The sequence below is a fragment of the Solanum verrucosum genome, unplaced genomic scaffold (genome assembly GCF_900185275.1).
Source record: "Solanum verrucosum unplaced genomic scaffold, falcon-dt-bn FXZP01000031.1, whole genome shotgun sequence".
Taxonomy (NCBI): Eukaryota; Viridiplantae; Streptophyta; class Magnoliopsida; order Solanales; family Solanaceae; genus Solanum; species Solanum verrucosum.
In genome coordinates this window covers 1,654,398-1,671,589 of record NW_026020194.1, presented here as the reverse complement: position 1 = coordinate 1,671,589, position 17,192 = coordinate 1,654,398, and the positions used below count along the sequence as shown (strand labels likewise).

Genomic DNA, 17,192 nt, shown 5'->3' with positions numbered 1-17,192 from the left:
ATTTTATATTTCTTTGAAGGCTTAATAGATGGTTATAGTCCGCCTCTTAAACTTGTCAAAATATTTCATTTCATAACACACTCGGATTAAGTATTTTTCCAATTGAACATCTTAACTTCTAAAAAAATATTACTTCAATTAAATACTTTAAAGCTTAAATTTTGAACTTTTTTTTGCATGTGTTCTCAATTCTCATTCTTTAATTTCTATAGTTAAAATAACCACATAAAATATGTCATCTCTTTTAATTATACATACTCGCCTCAATAAATTATAAAAGCTTAGACATTTTCGATTTGAGGTTGCTATATATATAATTAAAAGAGAGGATACACATCAACCTCAATTGTTATATCAGGTTAATTTCACTATGGGACAGAAATAGATTGTGGTACAAGAAGACCAATTAAAACCTAACTACTTTGTTCAAGTGTCTAAATAAAATTAAATATCAAGACAAATTAAAGGGGTTTTCACCATGTATTAAACCTTTGTTGAAGGAGTTTCGGTGTCATATATATAGTCATTAGTAAGCACATTTTCAATTTCTTTATCCATAACATTTGAATTTCCTATTCTTTAAATGTTTGTATATATATTTTGAAGAAGAAAATATGTATAATATTTTATTTATATCTGTTGAAAAAGTACTTCACACATAATTGAGAAACAATCAATTACTAATGCCTTTAACATGTACTTACCTTTTTTGCAACCTCGATAAAATATCAAATTAACTCAAATTACTGTGATTAAGTGATTTAATAAAATAAAAATATGAATTAATTAACTATAATTAAGTGTAAGAAGTGTATATATAAACATTTAATACAAATAAATTTTATCATCTATCATATATTGCTAAATTGTGATACACTTCTTCTTAATACGTTTAGAAAATATTGTTTTATCCCAAACATAGCGTCCTGCCATATAATTTTTAAAATTTTAAGTTATATATACTAGAAATATAAAGAAATTTTAAATCATTCAGAGAAAACATTCTTTCTACTATACAAAACATGGGAGTATTGACCACCTGTATTAAATTTAGCTACGAAATACCTGCTAGAATATGAAGTAATTTGCTGCAGGGAATTCCAGGGCATATGCATTAAATTAGCAAAATAAAGTAATTTGCTGCAACTGCATATTGGCAAAATTGGCAAATTAAAAGGTCGGCACAGAACCAAATTTTATAAATACTTCCTCTGTTCAACAATAGTTGTTCACTATACTATTTTAGAATGTCCAACAATATATATTTGTCCACTATATGAAATCAATGAATAATTTTATATTTAGTTTCTAATTTACTCTTATCATTAATTATAATCATTTCATGATTATATTTTTCAAGACATTGTATTTATTATACTCAAAGAGTGATATAGTAAAATTATCCTTCTATTTATAATTTCTTAAGAGGTGTGCAAAATTAATAGTGGATAAATATTGTTGAAGAGAAGGAACATAAATAATTATGTATAAATATAGATGTTGTTTCCTCATTTCAATACACCAACAAGAAATAGAGAGAGAGTAGAGCACTTCACAGGCAGTAAATGACAATAGTTTGTAAAGAAAATAGAGTGTGTGAGTAGTGGATTATAGTAAATTTTGGATTAATTTTTAAGTTTATGATATGTTGATCAAAGTAAATTATTGGTTAAAAAATAGGATTAATAATTGAGTTAAGATTATGTGACTTAAATAAAGTTTAAAATATATTTGGGTCAGTTTGTTAAATTGATAAGACGAGCTCAACTCATGTTCTCCAAGGCCAAGGTACTGTAAAATTATTTGAAGACCAAAATATCCCCAAAATCTCAACTCACGTCTATATAAAGGGGCTTTCATAAGATCAGAAAAAAACAAAAAAATACATAGAAAAACTTTGCTCTTTAGTGGTGATCCACAAGTCTTCCGCATATAATTAAGAAGTCTTCGTCTCCAAGTTATGTGATGCAAGCTCCTATATCTACGCTATTGTGATCAAAGTTTGGCTTCACATTCATGGTGAAGTTTCAACAAGTATTTCACCGATTCAAGAACAAAGCAAAGTTTTTGAATTGACGATCGTGAGGAGAAGAATCAGAGGGATATATCTTTTTTTCATTAGATTTTATAAAGATTATAACTTTCACACAAATTATTGATATATAAATAGCACTGTTTGTCGTTGTTTTTCAATTTTTAATTATATTGCTATTTTTCAAAAACAAAACTTAATCGGTAACCGTGGTGTTATAGTGAGGTACCCAAAAATAAAGAAAGTTATTTTCTTTTAAGTGTGGTGTAGTTTTTTTAGACTATAAAATTTTATTAAATTTCTCACTATAATGATATAGTACTGCTCCTCTAAAGTGTATCATTTTCTCCATGTTAAAAAAATTTAGTTCGTTGTTATTTTCTTGTTTTTGTTATTTAACGTGAATATTATTTTTGAATAATAAAATTATTATTTTTCAATAATGTGGTATCAGATCCATAGAAAATAATAGTGGTCCATTATTTTCTTCAGTACTATCTCACACCAAAAATATGAAAACTTATTGGCAAGGTTTAAATTGGGATTCGAACAGATAGATGGAAACAAACTTTTTGCTAATTATCATGTATTTCCTTTTGTACTTCCCTAAATCTAAATCTTAATTTCTGAAGTCCCTCTTCGAGTTAGAGTCTTCAAATATAAGGGTTATCTAGAAATATGCACCACCTTAAGAAACACACAAACAATTATCGTTGTACATGTAACAACTAATGACCATATATCTAGTACCAAAAAATACACATTAGTTTAGGAAACATGAACAATTATCGTAGATGAAAAACTAAAATACACAAAACAAGAAAAGTTGAACATTGTCCGCTAGTGGAACACCACTTCCCTAAAATTAAACCCTATTAATCAAGAAGTTTCTCTACGATTTAGAAGAGCGTTATTTTCGTAAAGAAATGCATGGCCAGTTTTGAAGGAAGCATAATCAGGCAACCTTTTTGAGTAGTGATTAAATTAGATAGAGATTATTAATTTCTTCTAAAGTAGGACCTTTTTTCCTAAAATGGAACTTTATACAATTACTGAGCATTATTGCATTGATTTGGGAATAGTATTGAACACTGAGTTGGATAAGGGTTAAATATATAATCCAAACCTCATAATTGCACAGCTAACGTAAGATAGGATCGTGATTTGTATCGTTGATTCAGACAACTCCTCATAAAGCCACTGGTAAGGGCATAGATATTGGATCTATTAGTAAGTTTGTCCTCTACCAAGGAAAAGTATTGAATGGTTCTGATAACTTGGGTAAGACATTGTATCATCAAGATGCTCATATTAATGATGGTTATTGGTTAGACAAACTCCCCAATAAAAAGTAAAGTATATTATTTCCAGGCTATTATTGCATATATCTCAGATGTAAAGTTTTATTGTTTTCAATACACTTGGGTGCTTTACTTTTCAGTTAGTTATCATACAATTTCCTTTCAATATATTCACTTTAGCATGTTGTTTCATTAAGCCATTTTTACATACCATGTCATTCGGCACAATATTTTTAAATGATACAAATACAGGTGTTCAGGCTCGTCAGCCGACGCTTCATTATGATCTTCTCCATCAGTTTTTGGTGAGACCTCCTCGCTTTCGGAGGACTCCAGTCTATTTAGTCATCTTCAGTATTTTGTTGGTCTTTTATATTAGAGTACTTTAGGCCCCTATCTTATTCGCACTATAACAAAAAGGCCTATTAAAGACCAAAATATTGTGACAAGTTATTAGTATGGTCCCTAAAATATACCTATAAGGATAATATTATTTACTAGTCCATAATTGACTATATTATTTTCTAAAAACAAAATAACTCGTCCCTAAGTCAAAAATTTCAGCGGGAAATTACAAGGGAAGAGCGGGAACAAGAAGTGAAATACTAAAAGGCACAAAAATAATTTCTCTCTCTATAGTAATAACCTAAACCCCCCCAAATCCATTGATAAAGGTTCAGATATTTTTGTCTCTCTCTAGCAATCTACCAAAATCACTAAAGTCTCTTTCATTTTTTTTTCTCTTGCTCTATCAAACACGCACAGAAGTCTACGAAATCTTGAAGCTTGAATGCATTATTGACAACAAAATCTCCTAAATCATTAAGCTTGAAGGCATTATTGGGAGTAAAACGATTCATCTACCACTTGTAGCTACATCTAAGTTAATTTTATTCCTCCTAATTCATCTCCCCCTTCTTCTTTTTCTATAAAATCTTTCATTTTTCTTTCTTGATAATTGAATACGCATTGTTATTGTGTTAGGACGAAAAATGCTAGTTTTGTAGGCAAGGTTGGGGTTTAGGTTCAAAGAGGAGATATTTGAGAGTTTATTTAACGATTTTCTCTATTAGGGTTTCATAATTTTTGCTGCCACGAAATTTTGGTAAGGCTGGCATAGCAATTTTTTTCTATCAGCTGATTAATTAGTTGAATATTTTTCCATTAGTGTCTTTAATTTCAGTTCCCAGTTTATATGCTTTGATTTTGAATGATTCTTTTTATTGTATTCAATTTTAAAGTATAATCTGACAGTAAAAAGATTAGACGAGAAAGAAACAAAATTGTTAGTGAGCTTTATTAAAGCATCTAAAAAAATTTTATGTGTCTATGAGTAGCTTGAGGATTAGACGAGAAAGAAACAAAATTGTTAATGAGCTTTGTTAAAGCATCTGAAATATTCAGTAGCATTCTAGTTTAATTATACTTTCTCTTTTTCAATTTTTTGCAATTTCTTGAACAACATTGACTCGAAACTAGCTGACAATCTTTGCTTTCAGCCAATATTGTGAATATCAAGTTATTTTGTGATCTATACAGTTTTCATGAGTTGAATAGTTGAGTCCAGAATCCTTGAGCAAAATGCACTTTAAGAGAGTTGTTAAGAAGTAGTAGTATTATTAATTACTATGAGTGAAATTGATTTCTCTCAACACTCTATTGATTGAAGTTCGTAAAATTTAGTTTGAGTGACTTCTATTCCTACTTACTTTTGATCAATTTAGTGTATTTTTTATTGGATTAAAGTTAAGTTATCCCAAGAACTTCAAAAGTATGTGTGTCATATAATATGCTTCATAGTAGTAACCTTTTTATGGTGTTTCAAATGTTGTTTGAATTGTTCTTTTCTACTAAAACTATGGCTGCATAATGGTTTCTAAAGTTACTACTTGTGGTGCATTTTTGAAATCTTAAGCTACTTGAAAATCCATGGTTATTTGTCATTGTTATTTTGTGATTCTTGATTTTAATTAGATTCGAAATGTTTACTGAAATTGCTTGGATCCTCATGTAGTTTGATAAAAAAATTATTGGAGAAGTGAGTTTAGCTTTGTGAAACATGAAAAAGGTCATTAGTTCACGTGGATGAAAAATTAAACTTTAGATCCATTAAGATTAACTCGTAGTGTGTAGTGTTCTTAACTATTCTGATTGAGTTGGAATGTTTTTCATAGCTCATTGTAGCCTTGAAACATAAATTTATGAATAATATTCTAGAATATTGTCATAAATAGATCTAATATGAAAGAATTTAATAAATCAACAAATCAATATTGTCTCGTCGCTGTTTTTCTTGATGAATCTAGACATGTTGTCTTTATTTGAAGTTCACTAGTAGGTTTAGGATTATGCATTTGCTAAGACCTTTGAGTTTTATTATATATAGCAACACATATTCAATTAAAAGAAAAAGATGTTATTAATTCATTTTACATATATATTTTTTTATCATTATGATGATTTGACATGTTTAATAGAAACTTATGTTCATCTTAGTAAATTTGTTATCCTAAATTATTATTCATCTGACTCTTATATATAATCAAAGGTTATGGCACCAAGTAAGCAATGGATGCAACTTGTTGATGATCAACTTAATGACGCCTACTTTATCGGGGTGGAAATTTTTTTGAATTATGCTTTTCAAAGAACATGAGAAATATATGAAATACGATGTCAGTGTGTCAAATGTTGTAATACCACATTAGGAACACGTGAGACAGTCAGAACACACTTGAAAGTATATGGAATAATTAAAAATTATACCTTTTGATATCATCATGGGGAAGTCTTAGGTGAGCCAGAATCAGAATGTGAAGATAGAGATGATAATGAAGTAGAAAATTGTGAAAATGAGGATGAAATACGAGAAATTTTGAGTGATTTCTATCCTAATCAATATGGGCACACTGCAGATGTTGATTGTAATGATTCACATGAAGAGGAACCAAATGTTGAAGCCAAAAAGCTTTATAGCCTATTGGGAGACTTTGAGAAGCCACTTTATCAAGGTTCAAAAATTTCAAAACTTTCAACTTTGATTAAGTTGCTTCACATAAAAAGTATGGGTCGTTGGAGTAATGAGTCATTTACAATGTTGTTAAAAATGTTAAAAGAGGAATTGTTGCCAGATGAAGCCGATTTGCCAAATACATATTATGGGGCAAAGAAGGTAATTCAGAATCTTGGGCTTTCCTACGAAAGGATTGATGTTTGTAGAAATGATAGCATGTTATATTGGAAGGAGGATAAATTACTTGATTCTTGTAAAATTTGTGGCGAATCCAGATGGAAAGTCGATAAACATAACGGGGAAGCAAAGAACAAAAAGGGTAAAAAGATAGCATCAAAGATTTTACGTTATTTTCCATTAAAGCCTAGGCTTCAAAGGTTATTTATGTCTTCCAAGACATCTTCTCTAATGACATGGCATCATGTTGAAAGAGTTGATGATGGAATAATGAGGCACCCAGCTGATTCAATGGCATGGAAATCATTTGATGAACTTCATCCTTCATTTGCAGCCGAGCCTCGTAATGTTCGACTTGGACTTGCGAGTGATAGTTTTCAACCATTTCGGAATGCAAAAACCTTATATAGCATTTGGCCGGTGGTACTTATTCCTTATAACTTACCACTTTGGTTGTGTATGAAGCAAGAAAGCTTTATCATGTCCATGCTTATTCCCGGTCCAGATGGTCCAGGTGATGCAATTGACATATATCTTCAACCCTTAATAGAAGAATTGAAGGAGTTATAGGATATTGGTATTGAGACCTTTGATGCATCAACCAAACAGAATTTTAAGCTACATGCTTCTTTGTTATGGACCATCAATGACTTTCCAGCATATGAAAATTTATCTGGATGGAGTACCAAAGGAAAATTGGCATGCCCATGTTGCAACAAAGATACTTCCTCAATCAGATTGGCCAATTGTAAGAAATAATGTTTTATGGGTCATCGGTGTTATCTTCCTCTTAATCGCAAATGGAGGAATGATAAGAAGTCATTTGATGGCACAGAAGAGAAAAGGCTCCCACCCAAAAACGTTCTGGTATTGAGATTCTTCATCAAGTTCATGATCTTGAAGGGTTGCATTTAACAAAGGAACCAAAGAAAATAATCAAAATATCACATGATAGTCAAAAAGATAATTGGAACAAGAAGAGTATCTTTTTTGAACTTCAATATTGGGAGTCTCTTTTGTTGCGACATAATTTGGATGTTATGCATATTGAGAAAAATATATGTGATAATATTTTGGGGACAATTATGAATGCCAAAGGAAATACCAAGGACACTATTAAAACTCGGCTAGATTTAAAAGAAATGAATATAAGGCCGGAGTTGCACCCTATTCAGAAAGGTGAAAAATATGAAGTTCCAATTGCATGTTACACCTTATCTCCACAAGAAAAGCACAATTTCTGCCTATTTTTGAAGAATTTAAAGGTTCCAGATGAATTTTCATCCAATATTTCTTTGTGTGTTAACTTGAAAGATCACAAAATTTCTGGTTTAAAGAGTCATGATTGTCATGTTCTTCTCCAATATTTACTCCCTCTTGCACTACGTGGTATGTTGTCCAAAGAAGTGTGTGAACCACTAATTGAATTATCTTTATTTTTTAATATGGTTGGAGCTAAGTCATTAAGGATTGATGACTTGGAGCAGGTTGAGGCTCAAATTCCTATAACTCTTTGCAAGTTAGAAAAGGTATTTCCTCCTTTATTTTTTGATGTCATGGTGCACTTGCCTATTTACTTAGCTAATGAAGCTATGCTTGGTGGACCTGTCCAGTATCGATGGATGTATCCCATAGTACGATGGTTATAATTTTTAAAATCTCTCATTGGTAATAGGGCTTGGCCAGAAGGTTATATTGCAGAGGGTTACATTGCAAATGAATGTATGAATTTATGTTCAAGATATCTACATACAATTGACACAAAATTTAATAGACCAGAACGAAACTATGATGGTGGTCTGAAAAAATCTGATGGAGGATTATCTCTATTTTGTCAATCTGGAAAAACATTGGGGGCTCAAAAACGGCGTGATCTTGAAGCAAATGAATTAGAGCAAGCACATATATACATACTGAAGAATTGTGATGAAGTTCTACCATTTCTAGAGTATGATTTTTTTCTACATATCATACTTCATTGCCTTGTTTCTTTAGGATTATTTTTTTGTATGACAATTGTGGTTCAATTTAAATTTATAGAGAGTTTGCACAAATTCATGTAGATTCTACTCAATACTTGTCTGATGATGAATGGAACAGATGATTTATTGAATGTTTTCAAGATAAGGTGAGTAATATATACACATCAAATTTAGAAATCTAATATTGAGTTACTCATTTAAAAGTGATCAATTTTATCTTGTTGATAGGTTGCACAATTGCCTAAAGAAGATGATAGTCGGATCATGGAAGATCTCCTCACACTTTCACGTGGTCCTACTAAATATGTATTACATTATAATGGTTACATTGTCAATGGATATAGATTACATGCAGAAGATTATGATAAAAATTTAAGGACTCAAAATTGTGGTGTGGTTGTCGTTGGTGAAACTGATAAACATAGTGAGAAAATTGATTACTATGAAGTTTTAACCGATGTTCTTGAATTAGAATTCACATGTAGAAGAGTTGTTTTGTTTGAATGCAAATGGTTCGATGCATATGATAAGACAAAAGGAGTGAAAATAGATGAGTATGGCATTGTAAGTGTAAAGTGGGGTCGATTTCAGAAAATAAATGAGCCTTTTGTATTAGTTGATCAAGCCTCTCAAGTATTTTTTGCTAATGATAATTCCAATAGAGGTTGGTGTGTAGCGAGAAAGGTACAACCTTGTGATTCCTATGAAATTGTGCAACAAAAGGACAATGAATTTGAAGATTTAGAAAATTCTTCACAAAATAAACGAAAAAGAATGACTGAAGTGAAGTATCTTCTTAAGCTTTAGCATATTCATTATTATACACTTTGATATATGATTTTTGTTAGTACATTATTTTTATAGTGTCTTAATTTTTTTTGGCAAGTATATGATTTTTAGAATGTTTTTCATTTTTTTTTGTTAACATATCATCTTTGTTTTTTGGTAGGTTTGATATGAAACCATCAAAGGATGAAAATGAGGTGGCATCTAGGGTGAAAGCTACTACCAAATATGCATATGTGGCACCGGGTGCTGTAGGGAAGGGACGAGGAAGAGGGCATAAATCTATGTTGTCTTTAGGGGTGTCAAGAATTGATATTCCATTTTCTCCATCTACTGATCATGCATACAATCAATTTACTGAAACGAGTATAATTTTTTTTTTATTTGTGTTATTAATTTGTACGAGGAATTTTAATACTAATTTTTTATTGTCGCTTTTCTTATACTAGGTGTGGTTGCAAAGGGACGAGGAAAAGGTCTTAGATCTATGTCTAATGCTCAAGGAGTGCGAACAATGAACAAAAACTACTTGAGTGTTGAGAAAGGGCATATTCTATCTTTTTCATCTACTGAGGAACTTATGCAATACATTAAAACAAATTCATCAAGTATGATTCTACAATTTATTATGTTTTAGAATTGAATTTAATTTATTGCTAATGTTTATCTGATATGATTTCTTGCACTAGGTACTCAAGGGAAGTCTCAAGGGCTTAAATCTATGTGCTCAATTAAAGATTCTGAAAATGAGGAGCGATCTTTCAATCAAAATGCTCGTTATGTTAGTCAAAGTATGTCAAGACCTTCTGCTTCTCAAGGATGACGAACAATGAATAAAAAGTTTTTGGTTTCTGAGAAAGAGCATAAGCAAGCTAATGTTCCAATTTCTCTTTCTACTGATAATGTTCTGGAGTCCACCACAACATTTGAAACAAGTATGATTTCTTAATTTTTTTGCTTTTTCAAAATTGAATTTAATTTAATTCAAGTACTTTTATTGATACAATTTCTTGCATTAGGTTTTTCTCAAGGATTGCGAACAATGAATAAAAAGTTTTTGGCTTTTGAGAAAGAGCATATGCAAACTGATGTTGCATTTTCTTTTTCTACTGATAATGATATGGAGTCCACCCCAACATTTGAACCAAGTATGATTTTTTAAATTTTTTTCTTTTTCAGAATTGAATTTAATTTAATTCAAGTAATTTTACTGATATAATTTCTTGCATTAGGTTTCTCTCAAGGATAGAGAACAACAAATAAAATTGTTTTGGCTCATGAGAAAGAGAGTTTGCATTCTGATATTTCAATTTCTCCTATTGATCAAGTTAAACAGTCTGCCCAAACAGCTGAAACAAGTATGCTTTCATTTCTAATATCTATTTAATCACAAGTTTATCATATGTACAATATTGTCTACCATTTATAAATTATGTAAATGTAGGTTCATGTGCTATTGGAATGAATAAAAAGGTTCGAGGAAGTAACAAGTACAAAGAAGTTGCATCGCTTGATATTGGACAAAAGCTAAAAGTGACATTTTACAATAATCGAACAGTTGGGAAGAATAGTAATCTATTTTCGAGGCACTTGGGAAAAATAGTTCGTGATCGTAATATATGTCCGTTGGGAGTATCATCATGGAAACACATTAAGGAGGAAAAGCTAAATCACATGTGGGCTGTTGTTAAGGTAATTGGATTAAGTATTTCAATTTCTTCTTGGGCTACTCTCTTCTTAATACAATTCTCGCTGCTTAATTAGTGTGCTCATTCATGTTTCAATTTGATACATTGTAGGATAAATTTGATAGTGATGACATGAATAGTCATCGAGATCATGTTTTGGGATGGATGAAAGAGTTATGGAATAAATGGAGAGGTCAATTGCATGAAAAGTATGTGAAGGGTAAGCCTATCCAAGAGGCTCTTACGAATATGCCTAAGGGGGTAGAAAAGAAGCAATGGGAGTGGAAGAACATTTTACTTCAAAAGATTTTCAAGTTTGACATATTACCTAATAATGTAATTTGTTTCATACTATGATTTAATTTTGATAATTTATTTATAGCATTTGAATTTAATGTTGTTACTCAAATATAGGCGAGAAGCAATAGAAACGCAATAAATAGAGCTAAGCTGAAGATGCTTCATCATATTGGTAGCAAGCCAATTAGAGAGATTATTTATCAAAAGGTGTTATCATCAAATCTTTTTCTGTCTTAATATTGATGAACCGTTCTTTGACATGTTTACTATTATGTAAAGGGCGGAAAAGATGGCAATCCACCAGATTTGGCAACTATCTTTTACGAGACTCGCAAGAAGAATAACACACTTGTTGATTTTGAAACAATCGAGAAGCATGTGCGTTTGGTTAATTGAACATGTTCTTAACATTTAGTTATTATGGGATCTGGAAAAAAAAAATCTCCTTTATACACTTTGTAGGCTCAAATTCAAGCATTGGTGGAGTCTGAACCATCACTTTCTAGCATAGAAATTGTTGAGAAATGCTTTGGACCTCAAAGTCGTAGTAATGTATTTGACTTTGGAGGTGGAGTAAAAGCAAGAGATTTGAAAGGTGGGACTTCCTCAAAAGCTGAATTGTTGGCTGAGCTACGTTCAACTCAAAAGGAAAATCAGTCTTTGAAGGATTGCATGTATAACTTTCAAAATGAGATGAAAGAACTGAAGGAATTGAAAGAACTTTTTTTAGCGCAACACCCTAATTATCAGCCTCCAATTCAAGAGAATGACTATTCGAATCCTTGATTATACCATGTGAGTAAAAACCTACCTGAAACATCAATTTATTGTTCTGGTTCTGCGTAGCAAAGCCATTAATTGCTGGTTGTTTTATCTTAAAATATATTTGCACGTTTGATAAATTTTAGAATGATAAATAGTCTATAAATTTGGATCACTATTGAATAGTCCTAACCTCATTCTAATGGAGAAAATATTGCGAAGAACTCTGTCAATATCAGATTCTTCAAATTTCTGCTTCTCCAAAGCTAATGAATCTACCATATCCTGTGGTTTCTGGTGGCTTTTCCTTCTTTCACACAAGTCTTGAATATTAGATTCTTCTAGTTTCTGCTTCTGATAACATTTGTAAAAAGATTCAACAGATAATTTCTAGCAACTTTTCCTTCTTGAGCATCAAAGGTGAAACGGTGGTGACTATTTCAGTAATCTAAATCTTGAGCAGCAAAGTTCTTGCAACAAGCTGAAACTTGAAGATGCCCATCTTTGAGCTTCCCACTGTCAAAATTATCCCCCTGAAGTCTTTACATAAGCCACTGCATATTTTTCTACCATCGTAGGGTCTTCCCCAGCTGTTTCTTGTGCTCTCCCCCATCTTGGATCCCTTACTATGTTCACAATTAGTTCACCTGCATTGTACACTGCTCTTGCTTCTCTCGAAATTTACTACTTTAAGTACAACATCTTATAATACTAGCTATTTAATGCATTCCTTCGAATTTCTGTATTTGCCATACAATTATTTGTTGGATATTTATACAAATGTTATCGATCAAATACCAAAAGGTAATTTCAATGATCGAGTGATCACACTAAGAAAAATTGTTTCTCAAATCAATTTCTCTTGAGTCGTTCAGAGTGGCTTCGAGTAAGGTGTACGTCATATGCTTATTAAAAGTTGAATATCTACATTGTCCTAGTTGTATCTTTGAGAGTGAAAATTTAATTGTATACGGTACATGTAGTGGTTCCTCTTTTTGTGAATACATTTAGACTTTCCCTCCTGTTTAGAGCATGTACAATGTAATGTTATATTTTTTCAGCACACTAACTTGTGATAAAATTTTACAGAGAAAATGGACTTTTGGCTATTTAAGGATTTTCAAGTGATGATAACAAACTCATTTAGAACATGTAAGCTCTTCTTCCTCTCTTAACTTTAACTTTTTGACTAAGTTTTTTTCCTTGTAAATTTTCGTTTGCGATTACAGTTTACTCGTCACGATATAAGTAATTCTTGATGTTTTACTGTACAATCGTCATAGCAACATTAAGCTGACTGGAAACTCAGACTATTTTATGACAATATGTTTCTAACTTGTGTAGTCATCGAGTACCTCATATGATGATATTAGTTAGTATGACGTTAGGAAGAGTTAAGAAATTAAACTTACTATAAGTGTTAGAAAGACGGAGAAGAAAAAGATTAACCAAAGAAATGATATCATGAGTTAACAAGGGTTGTTTCTTCCTGTTTCCAGCTTGTTTGGTCTGTACATTTTGGTTAGAATCTGTCTCATTTCTTGTGTGTGCCCTATGTGGTGGTGTCCCTCCATTTGTGGTGGCCTCATCCCTGTTTTTCATTTGATGCTCCTGCATGTTTAGGTTAGCATAAAAAAAATTATTAGAGTTTGTACCTACTTGTCGTGTTGCTTTTTGGTCATGCTGCCCTGTTATCCTATTTTGTGGTGAAGTTGGCTTCCAGAATGTTTTCTGCACTTTGTCTTCGTGTTGCTTGTTGTGTTTTCTCTTTTGTGTTTTACATCCTTCTTCTTCTTGTTGGTCTGCTTGCTCTTGGTTTCTGAAGTTCCTTCTTGTTAGATGATGATCCTCCTCCTTGTCATTTGCCTTGTTCTGTTTATTGGCATCTTCTTTTTGTATCTGCTCACCTTTGTTTTTATTCTTTTTCTCATCCCCAGTTCTCTTTTTTTCCTGAAAGTTGTATAAATATCAAAATTTATAGGGTGAATTCTGATATTTTAGGCTATCTCACTTAGTTCAAGTAACCCAACTATTATAAGGAAACATGTCAGCTCATAAACAAACATGCTAGCAAGCTTAATTGTGCAGCATAACACATCTGTCTACTAAGTGATACTCGCATTACAATTAAAATATGAAAGACAACTCATTCATTGCTTCTCTTTGGTTGTATCTCTTCTACTTATATAGATAGGTATTAGGCTGGAGAACTCTTTGTACCACTACTTGCTGGAAAAGGTACTAGCACAGGTGGTCCTTGCTTGGCATTTTGGACCACATATTGGTCCAAGTATTTAGGGGGTTGTTTACCCCTGCTTCTGCAGGGTATTGCTCCTCCGTGGTCTTGCGGATTTGTTGCAGATGCCATGGATACCTTTCTCCTTGAGCTTCTTTTATATAATCTTTGATCACGGCAATATTGTGTTCAACACTTCCTAAAATAAAATAGCCTACAAAGTTCCAACTGTTGCAGCAATTAGTATTGCAGCTGCTACCACTATTTTGTGTACAACAATTTCCCACAAAAAATGGACTGTTGCAGCAATTAGTGTTACAGCTGCTGCAAAAATTGTTATTTAATTTAATCACATCTTTCTGTTTATATTTATATATAGGTCTTCTAAATGAAAGTTTTATTTCTTTTACAGATTTTGGATGCTGAAAGTTGCAAAAAACCGATGTTAAACAACATGTAGATTGACCATTTTTTGATGGGAAGGTGAAGGCAACTTTGGATTATAGTTTAAGGCTAGTATATGATTTTTTTGCTAAGCGTTCATGATCACAATGTTGTTACTAGCTTACCTCATTGTTGTATATAGTCAGATGTCTTATACTCACCTTATTTTGTAATTACATTATATATTATATATGAAAGCGACAAGTTTATATTAATTATCGTATTTTCTAGGTGCAAATGCAATGTGATTTAAGGACTAGATTGTAAATCCTTAAAATCCTTTTGAGTAGGATATATGTAATGGTTGCGAAATGATTTATGGATCACCTTCAAAATGGTCCCAAAATGATTTAGGGACCAGCTTAAAAGTTTTCGTAAATTGATTTATAGACGAGCTTAAAACTGGTCGCAAACTGATTTACAGACCAGCTTCAAACTGGTCGCAAAATGATTATGGACCAGCATAGAAGTCGTCCCAAAATGATATATGGACTAGTTAGAATCTAGTCGCAAAATGATTTAACGACCATAATTTCAATTACAATATGTGCGAATAGGTACCAGATATATGGTCCCTAAATGAATTTTAGGGACCAGCATTATACTAGTCCCGGAAAAGAATCAGCGACCGGTCCGATAATCTCGTCCCTAAAGGTCCTTAGTGACTAAGGCTATAAGGACAAGTGCAGTTGGTCGCTATTGTCCTTTTTGGGACCAGATTCTCACTTATAGCGACCAGTTTTCCCTTCGCTATTGGGCTGTTTTCTTGTAGTGTCGGTAGAGGCCTCTTTTAGACGAGCCAATCAAGTTATTGCTTTTCCAATGTTTTCAAACACTTATTATTATTATTATAACTATTGAAACTTCTTTACAGACTTTTAGATAAAGTGTTGAGAGGTGTTAATTGTGTTTATATCTTTGTGATGCTCGCATTTATAAAGCTTTCGCATAGTATTTATAGTCTCAGTATAGCGTCCGCATAGTATTTATAGTCTCAGTATAGTAATGACCCAGGCCAAGCTAAGGGTTCGCTTTGAACCAACAATGGTTCTGAGTGTTAATCATATTCAGGGTGTAGGATTGTTAGAAAATTAAGATTTGTCTAGAAACTTCTAGATTGGAGATATTTTGTATTAGATATGTTAGAAAAGTAAGAATTGTCTAGAAACTCCTAGGTTGGAGATATTTTTGTACTAGATATGTTAGAAAAGTAAGAATTATCTAGAAACTCCTAGGTTGGAGATATTTTGTAGTAGATATGTTGGTCTTGATTTAAAATGTGTGGTGGTTAGTGAGCCACATAGGTACATAGTTTGGTGTGAGATATTTTGCTTATTATGTGGTTGTAATTCTCACACTTTATCTATAAATACACCATATGTAATGAAACATCTTGTGAAAAAATTGAACTCAAGAAAACTTAAGCCTTCTGCTTCAATTTCAGATTTTCTGTTGCAATTTACAGCTCCTATTTCCTATTGTTTACACCTTGTAGACCTGAAGTTCTTCTTCATTTTCATTGTAACATGGTATCAGAGCCTATTTCCTAAGGGATCTGAATCAAATTTTGTTTGTTTCGCTCATCTACTTTCTGTTCTTTCTTGAATTTGCTCGCTGAAAAAAATTTCATGGCACCTGAAAATCAACCAACGACAGGTCCTCCGACTTTTACCGGAGAGAATTATCACATATGGGCTATCAAAATGAAGGCTTATCTAAAGGCTCTCAACTTATGGGAAGTTGTTGAGCTTGGAGAACCTGCTGTCCAGCCATTGAGAGTTAATGCAACTCTCAATGAAATTAAGAAGTATGATGAGTTGGTGACTAGATCCCCACGAGCTCTCACCTGCATACATTCAAGTCTTACGGACGTGATGTTTACGAGGATTATGACTTGTGAAACAGCCAAAGAGGCTTGGGATAAGTTAAAGGAGGAGTTTGAAGGCAGCAGTAGAGTAAAGTCTGTTAGACTCTTAGCATTGAAGAGAGAGTTTGAGCTTTTGAAGATGAAAGACTCAGATAGTGTGAAAGAATACTCTTCAAAGCTGATGGAGATTGTGAACCAGATAAGAATACTTGGTGAAACCTTTCCAGATCAGAAAGTTGTAGAGAAGATCTTGGTCAGCCTTCCAGACAAGTTTGAATCAAAAATCTCAGCTATTGAAGAGTCTTGTGACTTGACTACTCTTACAATAGCCGAACTAATCTCCAAATTGCAAGTCCAAGAGCAACGGGTCAGTATGAGAAGTGAAGGGATAGTGGAAGATGCCTTTCAAGCAAGGCATAAATTCAAACATCAAAAGGAAAGCAGAAAAGTCTGGTTGGATAAATCTGGAGAGGTAAAATCTGGTGGAAACCAAGGTGATTTGTCGATAAAAGGAAAATTTCCACTTTGTGGCATTTGTAAGAAGACAAACCACTTAGAGAAGAATTGTTGGCAGAATTCAAAGAGGTCTCCAATTCAATGTAGA

At 32.3% G+C, this 17,192-nt stretch overlaps 1 pseudogene; it reads left to right on the top strand.

The window, feature by feature from the left end:
• Positions 1-10,566: 10,566 nt before the first annotated feature.
• LOC125829582 (uncharacterized) lies at positions 10,567-12,065 on the top strand (annotated as a pseudogene).
• The last annotated feature ends 5,127 nt before the right edge of the window (positions 12,066-17,192 follow it).